This window comes from Cephus cinctus, unplaced genomic scaffold (genome assembly GCF_000341935.2).
Source record: "Cephus cinctus unplaced genomic scaffold, Ccin1 Ccin1_scaffold2166, whole genome shotgun sequence".
NCBI classification, from domain to species: domain Eukaryota; kingdom Metazoa; phylum Arthropoda; class Insecta; order Hymenoptera; family Cephidae; genus Cephus; species Cephus cinctus.
This window is the reverse complement of record NW_014334164.1, coordinates 38,508-54,779: the sequence shown is the minus strand read 5'-3', so window position 1 is coordinate 54,779 and position 16,272 is coordinate 38,508. Positions and strand designations below refer to the sequence as shown.

The following is a 16,272-nucleotide window of genomic DNA, read 5'->3' as shown; positions in this document are numbered from 1 at the left end:
GGTCTGCCGATGCTGAGGGCAGCCACTGACCACCGGTGGCTTCTCTCGGAGAGTGTATACCGAGAGTATATACAGTTGGTAGTTCGTGTGGTCCACGATAGGACGAGCTTGCATATATTTAAATGGAAAGAAGACTCGAGAACGAGAAGCATGGATAATTAGCCAAATAAATCACATCCCCGGTGACCGTTTAAGGGCCGTGCGCCTTGAAGCGTCGCGGACGAAAAATGTGTATAATAGGTTTTTGTTTGTCGCCGCACGAGTCCCAAAGAGAAATACGTTCCGGCACAACGGGATGCTGGATCCTTATTCTCGCGGGACCATCCTCCCATTCGGCTTAACGAAGAACTACGGGATACTTTTCTAAAGAAAGTATACAAGTTCCTTCTGTGTATAGATATATATCTATACTAACTTATGGGAAATCGAAGGACTCCTCGCTGTATACAACTTCGACCATCTCCCGCATGCGGTTTCAGATATATCGTCTGTGTTGCTTTGACTTTCCGGCTGATGTCAACCGGTAAATTGTCGATTCGACTCGCATCCGCCACTCAACGAATTCACGTGCCTCTGTTGTTCCGTGTATTTCGACGCAGTTATTCGCTTGCGATTCGCCACGTGTAACACGAAAATTCCAAACGGAACGAAGCGCGGCTAGTCGACTTCGCTATTTTACCGTATGTGCAAATATGTACGTTCCTTGTCGTGACCATTTCGTGCTTCGGAAGTTGCATATCTATACTTACCTATCTACCTACATTCGTACCAACCCGGTCCCATTGCTGCTTCAAGGTGCTGTTTCGTGCTTTACGAGAAACGAGGAGGAAGAGAAGGACGTGCTAGGAATATAATCAGAACCCGCTGAAGGATGCTGCTTAATATGGGGCTGCGTTTACGTAGCCATTAATAACGCGTTTCACTCACTGTTGGTAATTTCTACCCCGCTGGATTTAACTCTCCCTTATCTTATTTCATACATCGTATCGTAACGAAGCGTCATCTATGCATTGTAAATTTCTAGTCGATCATTGCAATATTATTCATTCGTATTTTTCTCATCGGTTACATGACGCGACCGGAATTACCGATATCGTCTTTGGTGTATATAGGCCGAATCCAAAAGTCATTGAGAATGTTATTATCGTTGGGACAGATCGAAGACATCGTACTTGTTTTTTTTTTCCCCCGAAGATTCGACAAGTCCCTAGTGACTTTATTCTTCTACAATCCTTTCTCTCAACTCGTCCCATCCTTTCCTGCGATAGGCGAACGCGAGTTCTTCGATATAAATAATTTATCTCGAGCCAGTGCGGTACGATGTATTGCATTAAATATGAAATCCAATATAAACTTTCCTCCGTGTGCTGCAGCTATTCGAAGCCCTGTGTGAGTTCGGCTTCGGATGGGTCCGTGAGAGCAGAGCGCATATCGACGTTTAATCAGACACGCGGCTCGCATACTGATGCGAAAATGGCGCTAGTCCTCCAGCACAAACAGCCCTTCCTATTTTCTACTGTGCCCGATATACTTTTCTATCCTCGGCACATCTCTCGCGCCACGATTGCGAATCTCTTTAGTCTTTGCATGCAAGCGACAAAGCTTATCAGTAACGATATTGGATGAATTTCACCCTGGGAATTACTTTCTTGTTTGTCAATACCACGGAAATTCGAAATTTCTTTATTCCTTGGGTTAGGTTATCTTTTTTTTTATATTCTACAATCCGGATGACGTACTTCCCTGATTACGTTTGATTATTGGTATCACGTGCCGCACGTATCGAATGCAGTACCTGATTAGATGTGAGACCTGTGTAAGTGTGAAACTGCAGGAAAATTAAATGTTATTTCATTGCTTGTTTCTCTTTGTTTACAGAATGCGGAGACAAAGCTGGGGAAGTTCGGGGATGGAGGTTGCGCCTGTGCGCTCCATAAGCACGGCTGGCTAATAGCTCCATAGCCCATCCCCCACACCCTGCAGCAATATACCAGGTAAGGGACTTTATATCTTTTGTATTTTACTACGTTACGACTCAATGGATTCAATATTCGCTTTGATACGTGGCCATTATAGTTATATCTGTCATATTTATTGAAAAGGAAAAAAAACTCTTAGCTTTCACGTACGAATGATTTACTTATCACGAACGGTTCCGAAGTTACGACGGAGGGAAAGTTTCGGCACTTTTCCTTTATTTTTTCTTTTTTTCACTCACGATTCAACGCTCGCAATCTTGCCACCAAAAATAACTGCTATCATTTTCTACAACTTGAACACAACAACGGTTTCCCGTATCTCGATGTATATTTTTCATAATTCCACGTATGTCGCGATACTCGTTTGTCACGTATAATAAAACAATAGGGTTAATGACATGGAGCAAAAAAGTGGGGTCCATTCAGAGAAGCTGACTCGAAGATACGTAAAGCACTGTAGAGATCCAATGGTTTAAAATGGAAATGAGAGGGGAGAAGCCAACACCGAAGTATAATTTAAATGTTTCGTTCGTGAACTGAAGGCATTCGTTATACAAAATTCAAATCCATCGGGGTGCGTGTTTAACCGTATTCCAGTAGCGAGTCAATCTCTTCCGCAACCTCCTGGGAAATAATTTTAATAGTAATCTACGTAAGTTGTATGCGTACAGTTTTTCGACGTTTATACTTTTCTTTTGCCGTTACTTGAAATCGCAATCACACGCCCCTCTGTCTTTATCGCGTCAAAGCACAAGTGTACGATTGTCCAATTATGCTAATACACCACCGCGCATCTACCAGGATAAAAATTTGAAGGCGTACAACAGGTTGACAACCGGTCAAAATCGAGCTGTTTTAAGCCTGTTGTACGCCTCCTATTTTTTCAAACGGGACTGTTGTTAGCCCGTTGTTCGCCCGTTGTTCGCCTTAAATGTGTCATCAATCTGTTGTACGCCTTCAAATTTTTACCCGGGTAGTAATTATTGTGAATCCTCATTAATACACTTAATTGGTACGTATGGCAATTCCACCAAGTTATCGGCCCATATTGGAAGGCATTGACTAGTAGCGTACATGAGACTGTATAGCGACTACCTAAGTGCAGGCGAACCATGTTCAGCCAGTAGGTGAACTCGAGTCAAGTGGGACAAGGACTAGCCTGCAATCTAGATTCTAGAGTGTTTCATTTGCTATAGTATATACGTCCAGTGTACATGTAACGTTCTTTCAGTCGTTTGGCCGTTCATTCGTTTCCTAGGTATATCCAAGGCAGTACTTTACTTTGCTCTCCCTCGGGAGGGCTACTTCTTCAGGAAGTTTTTCTGACAAGGAAGATATTAAAAAAGCTTGAGAGAAAAACGAAAGAGCAGAGTAGGACAAATATATGAGCGAGAATTCAACGTTCAGGACCACCTTTCCGAGCCTTTTTCTCTCTCACAAATTGAATAACAAGGAATCTCACTCGTCTCCACTGACGAAAGTCCCTAAAATATTAGATGACCCTTCAACCGCTAAAGATTTTGGGCGAATGGGAATGGGGCATTGATTTTTTCTCGATAAAAGATAAAGGGTCGATCTGCGGTGTCGATGAGCGTGGAGAGGCAATTTGTTTTCGCCATGCGCGAATGGGTTACCGTATCGAGTTGATAATAAAACATTTTCTTCCAATAGGAAGATATACTGTTGGAATATATTTTTGTTATTTTTTTTTTTTGGTTATACATTTCGCATATCTCAACGGTATCGATTTATGAGTGTCACTTTTTCTTTTTGCGTTCTTGATGCATCGCGTTATCACACATCATATACCGAGTACCGTGCTATGTAATTCTGCTTTTTTTTTCGTGTGATAATAGTAAACTTGTAATATCAATAGAAATTTCTTAATTTCAATGTAAAATTTTCATTCTCCTCGTTGCACAATTCACTAATGCTTTTCATCGTTTACCTAAGTTTACCTAAGAAGAATTTCCGGAAAGTTACACACTCCGGAACTTCAGCGAATAGAAAAAGTTTCAGTAGCTCAGTTATAAAAGCCTGGGAAATGCATAATTAGTGCGACAAGCTGCAAGCTGCTTTCGGTAGAACGAGCTCTAGGCGAGTCCGTACCGAAGAACCGTGAATTTTTTGCAGGCGCATCCACTGGGTCCGGGAAGTTAGCCCCCCATAATTCGAAAATTCCGATTTCGTTGTTTGTTCTGAGTTGTTCTGCGTTTGTTCTATATAGTTCCAGAAAAACAAGTTTCTCAATTGAAATTTGTAGCGGTGATGCGCAATAAACAGTTACTTACCGAAACCCCCCATTTACGAAAAATCAAAGTTTTTTTGTTGTTCCAGCTTGTTCTAGATTGTTCCAGGTTGTTCTTGGCTTTTCTGGGTTGTTCCAGGTTGATCAGGTAGGACAGACAAGTAAAACCAGGGAAATACTGGACAAGCTGAGGAGGACGAACGCACTGAGAATAGTATGTGGATATAGGAACATTTCGAACGATTTCCAGGTTATTCCAGGTTGTTCCTGTTTGTTTTAAGTTCTCCTATGTTTTTTTAAGGTTTTCGTAGGTTTTCGTAGGTTAACGTAGGTTTTCGTAGGTTTACGTAGGTTTTCGTAGGTTTTCGTAGGTTTTACTAGGTTGCTCCAGGTTGTTCCAGGACGATCAGGTAGGACAGACACGTAAAACCAGGGAAACACTGGAAATGCTGAGGAGGACGAACGCTCTGAGAATAGCATGTGGATATAGGATCATTTCGAACGATTTCCAGGTTATTCCAGCAAGTTCTAGATTGTTCTAGGTTTTTCTAGATTGTTCCACGTTGTTCCACGACCTCCCACGATCGGATAGGACAGTCACATAAAACCAGGGAAACACTGGAAAAGCTGAGGGAGGAGGACGAACGCTCTCAGAATAGCATGTGGATATAGGACCATTTCGAACGTTTTCCAGGTTATTTCAGGTTGTTCCAGCTTGTTCTAGGTTCTCCTACGTTTTTTTTAGGTTTCCCTAGGTTTCCCTAGGTTTTCGTAGGTTTTCGTAGGTTAACGTAGGTTTTCGTAGGTTTTCGTAGGTTAACGTAGATTAACGTAGGTTTTCGTAGGTTTACGTAGGTTTTCGTAGGTTTTCGTAGGTTTTACTAGGTTGCTCCAGGTTGTTCCAGGACGATCAGAATAGCATGTGGATATAGGACCGTTTCGAACGATTTCCAGGTTATTCCAGGTTGTTCCTGCTTGTTCTAGGTTCTTCTACGTTTTTTTAGGTTTTCCTAGGTTTTCGTAGGTTTTCGTGGGTTTTCGTAGGTTGCTCCAAGTTGTTCCAGGTTGATCAGGTAGGACAGTCACGTAAAACCAGGGAAACACTGGAAAAGCGGAGGAGGACGAATGCTCTGAGAATAGCATGTGGTTGTATAGTACCATTTCTAATGATTTCCAGGTTATTCCAAGTTGTTCCAGCTTGTTCTAGGATTTTCTAGGTTGTTTTATGTTTTTCTAGGTTTTTCTACATTTTCCTAGGTTCTGGGTCTATCGATGATTGTTCTAGATTTGTATAGCGATCGGACAATAGCAACTAACTTAGAACAATGTAGAACAAGATTCGAAATCGGAACTATACAATGTAGAACGATTTTATATGTAAAAAACGTTTTTTTGATCCCATTCGAGTATTCTTCACTTAGCGGTACTAATACTTTGGAACAATATTTAGAACAACTAGAACAACTTGGAACTACTAAAAAACGTTTGCTTTTCCATAAATGGGGGGGGGGGGTTCCTGTAGAAAACTGTGTTTCCCGCCTCACCGCTGCAAATTTCAATTGAGAAACTAGTTTTTCTGGAACATTATAGAACAAACTTAGAACAACCTAGAACAAACAACGGAACCAGAATTTTCGAGGTATGGGGGTCCAATTTCCCAGACGCGCATCCACTTTCAGGAAGATCTTACGATTTAGTTCACGACCAACACCTTCGTCATTGTGCTCTTTATTTTGCTTTTTCAAACCTGACGGAATCCATCGCGACGTTAATGATGAAGTGTAGTGGCAACGGGCCTGTGGAACAAAAATCTGCTTATAATTAATTTTTGTCCCGTGCACATTTCCCTGACAGCCGTATTTCGCTTTAGCTGTGGGCACTTTCACTTGCGGAAATAAGAGTGCACTAGTTTTTGTGTCACATCTATATGTATTTCGAAGATGCAGAGAGACGTAAGACCTTATTGTCCGCTTTGAGCTCACCACCGCTGTAGACGTAATACTTTTTCAAATGGCCTGTGAGTTGTGTGGCAGAATAATAAAACGAAAAAAATAGAACTTTATACATGCTGCACAGGACTTCCTCTTACTTCCTCCAACGGCACCACGTACTCACGCGAACGAAAGTGTTGTGCACTTCTTGGGGTCAGATTGGAAGTCCTTCTTCCGGGTGAAACTCCCAGTGAAAAGCGTTTGCGGTAAAGGCGTTATCATTTTGACGGTCGCGTATGTGCATCCATGTGCAAGCCAGAAGTCCAAGATTATTTTTCGCGCACTCGTAACTTCAGTGGGTGTGTGTAAGAGTGAAAAAAAAAAAAAAAAAAAAACAGAAAACCTGAAAACGTTCGTTCGTTCAATAATTGCATTACATTTTTATCGTCTCGCGCCTTAATAAAAATTCGTATCAATGCTTGCAATGCGAAACGTACGTGACGTGATCTCTTAATCGTGGGAATGGTCGATTATGAATATTCTATCGACCGTAGTTGATGTTATTGATTTCAATAATTTCTTTTATCGCTTTGATTCTATGTCGACATGGAGCAATCGCTAAATTGTTCTCCCTTCTTCTTTTTTTCCTTTATCAGGAAACTGAAAAGAATACGCTAAAGCTCATTCGCATTTATCCTTCTCGCGGGAACGAAATTTAAATAAAGCTTCTTTATTCCAGTTCAAAGTACCGCGAGCAAACGAACGTCGTGGCGTTTCTGTCAATTTGCGTGGGCGAGCAAAGCTTTTCGAACTTCCACGAAACGCTTTGAAGACCTGCCAGTGGTAATTTTCGTGGCTTCGGCAAAAGGCCCGCGCGCGTCTTCCACTATGGCAACGAATACTTATAACTTATTCACCATAAATACCTGTCAAGTATCTCTAATAACGAATCGTAAGTAAACCATGTAATATCTTAAACAAATAGTAATAATAATAATCTCGTATTATCCATTTTAATTATATCCGCTTCAATTTTTTTTTAATCCCCCAGAAAATTAACAAAAAATATTTATCTATAGGATCCTAATGGACCGAAATACGGTATACACCAACAATTCTAAATCGTACAACTATACATACGAAAAATAACAGTCAGACAGTCTGAACATTCAACCACTTAAATTAGTAGTATTTACCCGCTTCCACGTAAATATTAACCCCCAATCGAAATCACAAACGTCAATTACACAAAACTATTGAATATAACCACGTATAATGCACAGACCGTAAAATCCAAAACTTTTTGAACGTATAACACAAACGTTTCCATTTCCTTTGTCCAAGTTAAACCCATACTTGATACGCATCGCCGAGTATATTCAACTCGGCTCACTATGACGTACCTACTTGTACGTTCACCAGTACTCGTATCATATCCATCTGTAATTCTAAACGATCCGGAGACTATCGTGTTATCCACGGTGCGGTCTGTTGAAGTCCAAGGTCGAGGTTTCTTCGATACGGATCGATTCCACTTCAGGGAGGGGGGGGGGACACACACATAACCAGTAGATAACGATACCCTTTCGTCACCCACTATATCACTACGTCATAGCAAAGTTTAAAATTTGCCACGAGTGCATAGGTTTATTTCAGTCGTAATGAGACTATATATATAGTCAGATAGAGACTATGTATATATACACCAGAGTATCAAGTTGATTTCCGGCAATAACTACACGATCCACTGGCTACTTTAATGATTCGAGACAGTCGTCTTGCGTACATGTGTGCCAGTAGTTTCTTCTCGGAAAGCAATAAGGAGAGTACGATACGCCAAGCGAACGAGTTAGTCTTCTCGATCTCACCAGGACATCCCAGTTTATCCCATAGTCTACTCTAGCGCGTATGATGGCTTTATCGTATATACATATGTACGTTATGTAAAATAAACGTCATTCAATCTTGAACGATTTTCTAGAATCTCATATACCTACCCGCATTTCGATTTGCCTTCGTAAATAGTTTGAACGAACTTTATACACGGCTGTTATAGGTATATTGTATTCGTATTTCTAAGTACCTTTAAATGCTTGATATATTATATCGATGATTGCCTGTGTATCTTTGTATGTTTTGCATTATATAACATTTATATAGAAGGTAATATATTGTATGTTAAGCGCACCTCGAGATTTCAATGATTAGTGAGATCTGAACTTAGACGAATATTGGATATTTATTTACATATTTATGTATACACGTATGAAAGAGTTAGCTGGTAGTTAATTTTTTTTTGCTAATATGTACCTCGTTCAATGTATTACCAATACTTTTTTTAGTTGCTACGTAAATGCCAAATAAACCGGTAATTTTCACGACTAACTCTCACGGAAGTTCCATGGAAAAGTTCCGGCAGGCATTGGCCGGTCGAACTACTCCTACCATATTTTTCTCTCTTATTTATCTTTTATATCTTTTTTACATTGTTTTCGCAGAATCTTTCCGCGAGCAGTTAACGAAGTTTATACTTCGCAGAACGAATGGAGCTTGCCGACTATTTCTAGAAATGGCAGAATAATGGTACAGTGTATACTTGCTGTGTGTATTTGGTACGAAATTACCTGCTATCAGTTTCAATTGCCTGACTTTTGTAATTTTATCGTGTTACCTAATACATATATTTATTATATACTCGTATATAATATACGTGTATGAAAAGTCGAAATCTTCAATTTTGCAGAATAAAACTTTTAACGAGCTTTGTATAATCAGATAAAAAATTATTACGCGTATAAAATATATATCTGTATCTCATTTCTGCTTTTAAATCAGTTAGGCGTAATTGTCGGTATTTCATCTAAAGTATACTTAACCAGGTTCACAGGACAGGGAATCTGGTCGCGAAACTTTTGCCGAAGTCGTGAATTTCCATTCGAATCGATGGAATCTCGACGCTGCTCCAACTCCTACGTCAACCCTAACCGGATCGATTCTGGCGTCTTCATCGAAAGTTTCGCCGACTTTGGAATCCAACACGTACCTAATCCCGTAAAAGCGTTAGAAATTCCGTATCCCACGTGTCTCGGTGGATATACACGGGATTACTTAGTCCTACGAGCTAGGCGATATACCAACATAGTAAGTATCGCCTGACTAACCTATTGCGTAGTTTGAAATTGCCTGTAAATTGAGCAAAGATCCAACAGCCGTAACTTTGACTCGCTGACTGCTTTCATTTAGCCGGTGGCGTTTGCGGGATACCGAGAGTTAAATTTATTAAAGCTGATATGCCGACTCGGTTCGCGGTCGCTGCCTCCCTGCCGCTCGCGTGCGAACGTGCAACCGTCCGTGTTACTTACGACTTGTATTTTTATTTATTTTATTTTTTCATTCGCCAAGTAACGAGTGGGCAACACATGCGAAATTATCTAAACCGTATATAGTATATATACCGTACAAATATATATGTAAACTTGCTTATCATTGTTTCTACATTGGAATTTCACTTAGTCCATGGACGAACCTTGTATTAAGTATATATGTATATTCGATGCCTACAAGGTAAAATACCTAACTTTATGCCCATGTTATTTACATACTTATCCTTAGCTGCTATCATTGAATTTCTTACGGACAAGATTTTTGCAACAAGTAATTTCGACGAACTCCGTTCCAGCGCAGCAAACTGGAAAAAGACTTTGACATAAGGAACGGGAGTCTGCTGGGTTGACGTTATCGGTATATATATATATATATATATATATATAATTCAATGAGTAGCTACGATAACGGGCGCAAAGAGGAAGGTCTGCAATGGTCGATAAAAAGCTCCTATGAAAATTATTCGAAGGGAAATGAATATCGAACGAGCGAGATAGGCACATTCGCACGGGCTCTACTCGTCGTTTTCCAACATCCAATTTGTCATTCAACGCGAGAGCTTATTCAGTTCCCTTATTCGTGCGATTGCCCCCGAGCCTACGCGTAGTGGAAAGCGTTCGAAATCATTGGGAAATTGTATAAAAAAGGGACACCGGTAGAAACGCGCGTGCCTACATAGATATAATAAAATTAAAATGTCCCTACAGGAAAGTCTATGGTAGCGATACTTGAGATTTAATGGGACTATGAGTTATTCTCATACGGCTCGTAGACAACGATGGGATTAGGTACTACGATCTTAAGATGTCATCTTAACATGTCTTTGTACGAACTGTAGTCGATAATTACCATAATCCGAAGGGGAAGTAAATAATTGAAATCCCCTGCGGTGCGTTAATCTACCGGCGAATCAATAGGCGATAGCGACCGTACGGCCGATACGTGTATCTCGTAAGCTACATATAGTATACCTATATTAGAGGGTGATGGGCTTGCCAGGGTATTGATGATGCATTTAGAACGACAAATACATGAACGCATCGTTGGCCCATCCACTGCCGCATGTGGAAATGGCATAGCAGTGCATAGCCCGTCCCACCTCTCCCTCTCACCACCAATGCCAAATCAATACCAAATAGGAATGCTTCTGCCATCGGCGTGGTGTATTTGCATCCACGACTGTTCGCCCGCGCATTTATACTTCGCATTATCGATTGGAATTTATTGGAGAATTCTCTCGTTAAACTTACTCTTCTCTTTTCTTCGTGTATATTATATGTATATTTTACGTATCAACAACGTTGCTTGTATAATATACAGCAATGTATCATAGCTATGCGTGCATGATTTCGAATGCGTATACTCATTTGAAAGTGCAACGCGTAAATTTGTCGCTGCAAAATCTTTTAGTCTTTATACCCACCCGATCCCTTGATAAATGGAGTTGTGTTATTTTTTAGCAGATTTTTCAGCTCGTCCGAGGATTAGCAACCCCATGTAGGCCGTAGGGCCAAATAATTTATTATCCTGGAAAGCGCTTTTGACCCTGCTCGAAATGATCAGTATTTACCGCGCGATCGTAACCAAAGCGATCTCGTCGATCGTAAATCTGTCGCATAAGTAATACCGTAATATTGGCGTATGCCTCCAACGATATGGTTAATGATCAATTTTACTGGAGATTTCATTTTTCTTCCTTTCTACTTCTCCACTTTTTTTTTTGTCTTTCCTTTATCGTCGTTTTGTTCGTTCACCCTTCTCGCAGGGACGAACGCCCACCACCAGTGGAAGATTCTCACGAGACCAAAGCATTGTCTGCTTGTCGATAATCGGGGTAATGAGCTCTTCGGTTGGCCACTTCACTTGCCGACCTGTACGCAGGCTTCACAGGCTACTTCGCACCCTCGCCCATATACGCCGTGCACCATACGTGGCAACGAAAATAATCGTAGAGTGTCCCTGTGCTCGTGGCGAGAGCACGCCTAGTATTGATCACCCTGTATATACGAAGGAAGAAAAAGAACAGGGATTCTAGGAGGCCCTGGATAAATAAATTGACAAACGCTGCAATGGCATTCTCAAATTTTCGCATGCGGAATTTCACGATCGGTAGCTTCTTTTGAACTCGAATAAAAAATTCATAGGTAATTTGTTCTACCTGAAGCAACTGTTTTTTTTTAACGGGGTTCTCTTTCTAAAAAAAAAACAGGGATTAGGGCCTCTCGTGTAGCCCGCGGCGGGTTTATTCTTCATGGACAATGTGTTTTAATTTATATTTTCTCATTCGTGTCCGGGTTCGTATATCCCAACCTAATCTTGACTTATGAGCAAGTCCCGGCGTAGAAATGGCCTTTTCAGCTCTGTTGGATATCTTGAGGGGAGAAAGTTCCTGCTCATTAAACGCATTAGTTAAGCAAAGACTCCCCGATACTAATACGAAAGATCTGCTTGGGGTGGAACGAATAGTTAACGCATATCGGAACATTGTCGAACACGTGGCTCCCTCTTTTACTTACACATTACAGTAACTCAAGTCAGATCAGAGAATTTAGTGGTCTCTTTAGGGTATCGTTCAATTTTACGTATTTGTCCAATTATATTCAGTCATTTTTTCCTCCATAAATGTTTTTTTTTTCTCTGTTATTTAGTATCGTTGATTTCATAGCCAGTCACGAGCACTCGTCTTGCCAATTTTTTATAGTTCATACGGTTTTGGCCGTCGAATGTTTCGCTTCGATTTCGAACCAATACGATACGAGAATTTCAAAGCGGCAAATTGATTTGTGTAATTACAGCAGTGTCAAAGGCGAACCCGTAAGCCCGTCGGTCGATGAAGAATTTAATCCTTGTGCAAATTCGCAACAGAACTGACCACGTACACTGGGAACACACGTGCCTGTAGTAAGAGGGCAATAAGTGGGACACACGTGTTTGAGCCAGACTCTATAGCTTTTCAAGTTGCTTTCCTCTCTTTGCTTGCAATCTCTTGCAAAGTGCCTTTACTCTCGAGTTCTCTTTATTCCTTCTCCATTCTCTATCTTTCTCATTCCCCCGGTATATATTCTTATTAAAGTCTCTCTCTCTCTCTCTCTCCCTCCCCCCCTCTCTCTCTCTCTCTCCTTTTCACTTCCCCGTGACTGGCGTTGCCCCCAACAATAAAACAGTTCGTAAGAAAGAAAGAAAAACGGAAGAACCGGTTCCTTCGAAGCCGCTTAATCATTCCCTTCGGTACAAGAGCATTAATGCATATTTCACGTGAACGAGAAACGTTAATACACGGAATGCGTATGGCGATTTGCATAAATGCATGAGGACTCAGGCCCACGATTCCTATGGGCTATAAAGGCCTCAACGGAGCATTACTTTTGCCGGTGGCCAACAGCTGTTTTGCTCCGGGCCGTTATTACCTGTTTCAGTCAAACAAACGGTGTCACCTGATATACAAACATTCCCTCTCTGTAAAATGTTTCATGACGATTTAATATTTTTCAATAATTTTTATCGATAATAGTTCTTCTATACCTTTACTCGCAATAACTATATATTACTTGACAGAATGTCAAACCAGTTCGGCGCTACCTGACCTAAGATGCTTGGACCGAAGTATTTCAGCTCTAATCCAATGACTACCCGGCCACGTGGCAATTACCTAATGATTTAATGGCGTCGGTATCGTCATGGGAAAGGGCCAATCAAAGTTTGCGTTACGGTAACAACTCGGTCAGTTCTCCCTGGTCGATCGTGGGACATTAGTCAAACTCGGTACAACTCGCGGGCACCAACCCTCCTCTGTGTCCCTTCCACTTCCAAACATGCGAAAAGTTTGTTTGAACTACTCGCAGAGGCTCCCGTAATATATCGGCCGATTTATTACTCGCGTTGGCCGACCGTGTTACTCTACAGTTTCGACGCCGGTGTAAACTTTACGCGTTGCCGTATCGGTTTATGTTACCCCTCTACGGTAGCCTGCTATCGTAAACGTATATAGAGGTATATACACACATATATATCTATACATAGGTATACCCATGTAACTGGTGCACACAAAATATGTGTGTATCAATCCATGTGTAAATATGTCTGCAGGTTAGTCACGTGTGCGTGCGCTGTGCTGAAGTGGAACAAAATTTAATACCTATCCTGACCCGTGGGATGCTGGCTCCCAGGTACATACATAGGATATTACCTGGTACATCGGAAGAGTACCGGGTCTCGAACGTTTTCAATCCTGAGGTCGCTCGAGGACGAACGATTTATCGCTCTCCGTGGTCGTTGTCTTCGTTCGTGCGACAGCGCCAATCAATTAATTATCCAATGGCTCGCGCTTGTGGTTCGATACGAATGGAAGGAACGCGAATCATTTGCATTGCATTGAACGGAGCCGTCTTTATTTTCAATTCTCCTTATCGTAGCGTATCATACGTTTCGGTATTTCGATATGACGTTAACTGACATGTATGCTACTGGTATAGGGTCCTCATACCTGGTTGCAGTTATCGCGAGCAATTTCTCCGTGACATTTGCTGGCACACGTATGAATCCCGGTTCAAGCGCGTAGCTAACAAAGTACTGGGCATTGTCAACGACGAGTGTCGGCTATACGAATCTAATGAATATTCACGGGGGTCGTTTTACGCGAGAACGCGTCATTCGAATTTATACGTATGGCAGATTATTCCCCGTCGGTGTCTATATAGGGCAAAGTCAGTACGTGTGTAGTACATGTATACGGGGGGTTGAAGGCCGCGTGCGATGAGCCATCGTACGTTAACACAACATGTAACAGGAATAGTGTGCGTGCTCGTAAAAGTTCCCTTATAATTACACGTCATTATTCCGTAACTAACTTGGCTGAGCGGAGCCTGTACATCGATTATTGGTTGTGGCCAGGGAAAATATATTTCGCTCGCAATTTCGCGGGCTCACTCGCGGTTATATATGTGTGTAGGTGCAGTGGGAGAGAGAGAGAGAGAGAGAGAGAGAGAGAGAGAGAGAGAGAGAGAGAGAGAGAGCAAGCTTTTGCGATGGCGCGAACGAGCATGCAATTTAGAGTTCTACTTGCCTGGTTGGCCTTTTAGTGGTTTCCACCCTTTCGACAGGCTCAGACTCACCCTCTGCCGTTCCTTTTTAACCCTCTCGCTCACTCTCACTGTGACCCTTCAACCCTATCGTAGTTATGCCAAACTGCAAAGCCCGTCTTAACCGTGAGCGGCAGCTCGACGTAATTATTTTCGGCAAGTTTTTGCCACCCTTCGCGGAAGGACAAAGGGCAGAAAACTTGCTCCGGCTTGTTGTGGCATCCGGAAAAACCTTGGAAACGGAGCGAAACTTTCCTCGTTATCGCTTAACTTCAAGATGGCACGTCTTAATTTTGGCAGGAAGTGCTTATTTCGAAGAGGCGGAACACAGACTCGCTAAATGCTTCCATAAGGCTGTCGCGGAGATGAAAACGCTCCGGTACCATCTAGTGTCTACGAGACAGTAATAGTAGTTTTTCTCTTTATCTTATTGTTCCTCAATTTTCTTTTTCATTTTAGAAAATAATAAACGTAACCGGCAGCCACGTTGAAATCGCTCGAAATTTTTACCGTATACCTTATTGATTGGACTTTCGTCGAAATAATAATGCTTTGCTGTTATTTGTGGAAAAAAAAATATGTGTCCCAATTAATACAGAAATCTGTCGTTATCTTAAGCTCGCTTATGCACTTTAAATTTATCGTAAATTTTCGGTGACGTCTGTCTTGTCATTATTCCTACATGCAACAGACCATGGTGCATCAATCGAAAGTAAATTCGCTCTTGCTTCTAGCATGATCCTCATAATTGTAGAGTAAACTTTGTTCTTAAAGAACCGCATATTATTCTCATGGGAAACATGACGCTGTGCTAGAATAATTTCAGCAAAGTGCTCACTGGCATGCTTGATCATTATCTTTAATTTTTATCTGACTAATCCACACCTTGGAGAAAGGGTTGATGCGATGAGTGCCTATAGGGCGATTCGCTGTTGAACTACGGAAGTTCTATGTCTGGACCCCAAGCTCAAACCGCAGCCAATCTACTCAACTACTGCTTCTCTCTTTTCCTCGTGCTCTTAGTTCCATGCTCTTCGGCTTGTCAGCCAATCTCCGCTTGTTCTGTTATCCAATGTGGCTGTGACTTAGCTGACACAAGTATTTACGAAAGTTCGTTCATTCGAGATGTAGAATGATGAGAGATCGTATTAAGTTTGCGCGAGGGTGGAAAGCTGGAAGTTTACGCCGGTATAGTATTGCACCCCTTAAATTTACGTCACACTTCAACTAAATCGCGTACAGTAATGGTACCGTGTGCAAAAGTTAAGGGAATCAGGGTGTATTTCACCCTTTCAGGAATTTCGTAGTCCGCAGTCCGGTATTCTAAATTATGTCCTTCGCGAGGACACTGATTAGTGTAGGTTTTGCCAACGTGGGAAAGGTGTTAGGGGTCCTACGAAAATCGTTGCAAGCATCACTCGTCGAACGGAAAGCTGAAACTGAAATATTTAAAAAACTGAAGATTCGTGATATATGAATAAGGGGTGTTTCACTGAGTCGAAATCTGTCTCTCCTGGATTCCCTTACAATCACAGCCGCTTGATCTCTTAACGAAGTAAAAGATAAGACTCGTTCGTTTGTCGCACAGAGACGGTTACAATAATCGGTATACAACCCTCGTTACTTTTTTTTTTTTTTTTTTTTTTTTTTTT

The 16,272-nt window shown here is 41.5% G+C and overlaps 1 protein-coding gene across 3 annotated transcripts in view; it reads left to right on the top strand.

Annotated features, from left to right (window-relative positions):
• The window catches only part of LOC107274069 (mucin-17), a 154,600-nt gene that overhangs the window by 103,133 nt on the left and 35,195 nt on the right, over window positions 1-16,272 (top strand). For all 3 annotated transcript variants that reach the window (XM_015752817.2, XM_015752821.2, XM_025091356.1), the window contains one exon: window positions 1,879-1,994. The gene's annotated coding sequence lies outside the window, so the exon portion shown is untranslated. The remainder of the gene's footprint in view (window positions 1-1,878; window positions 1,995-16,272) is intronic.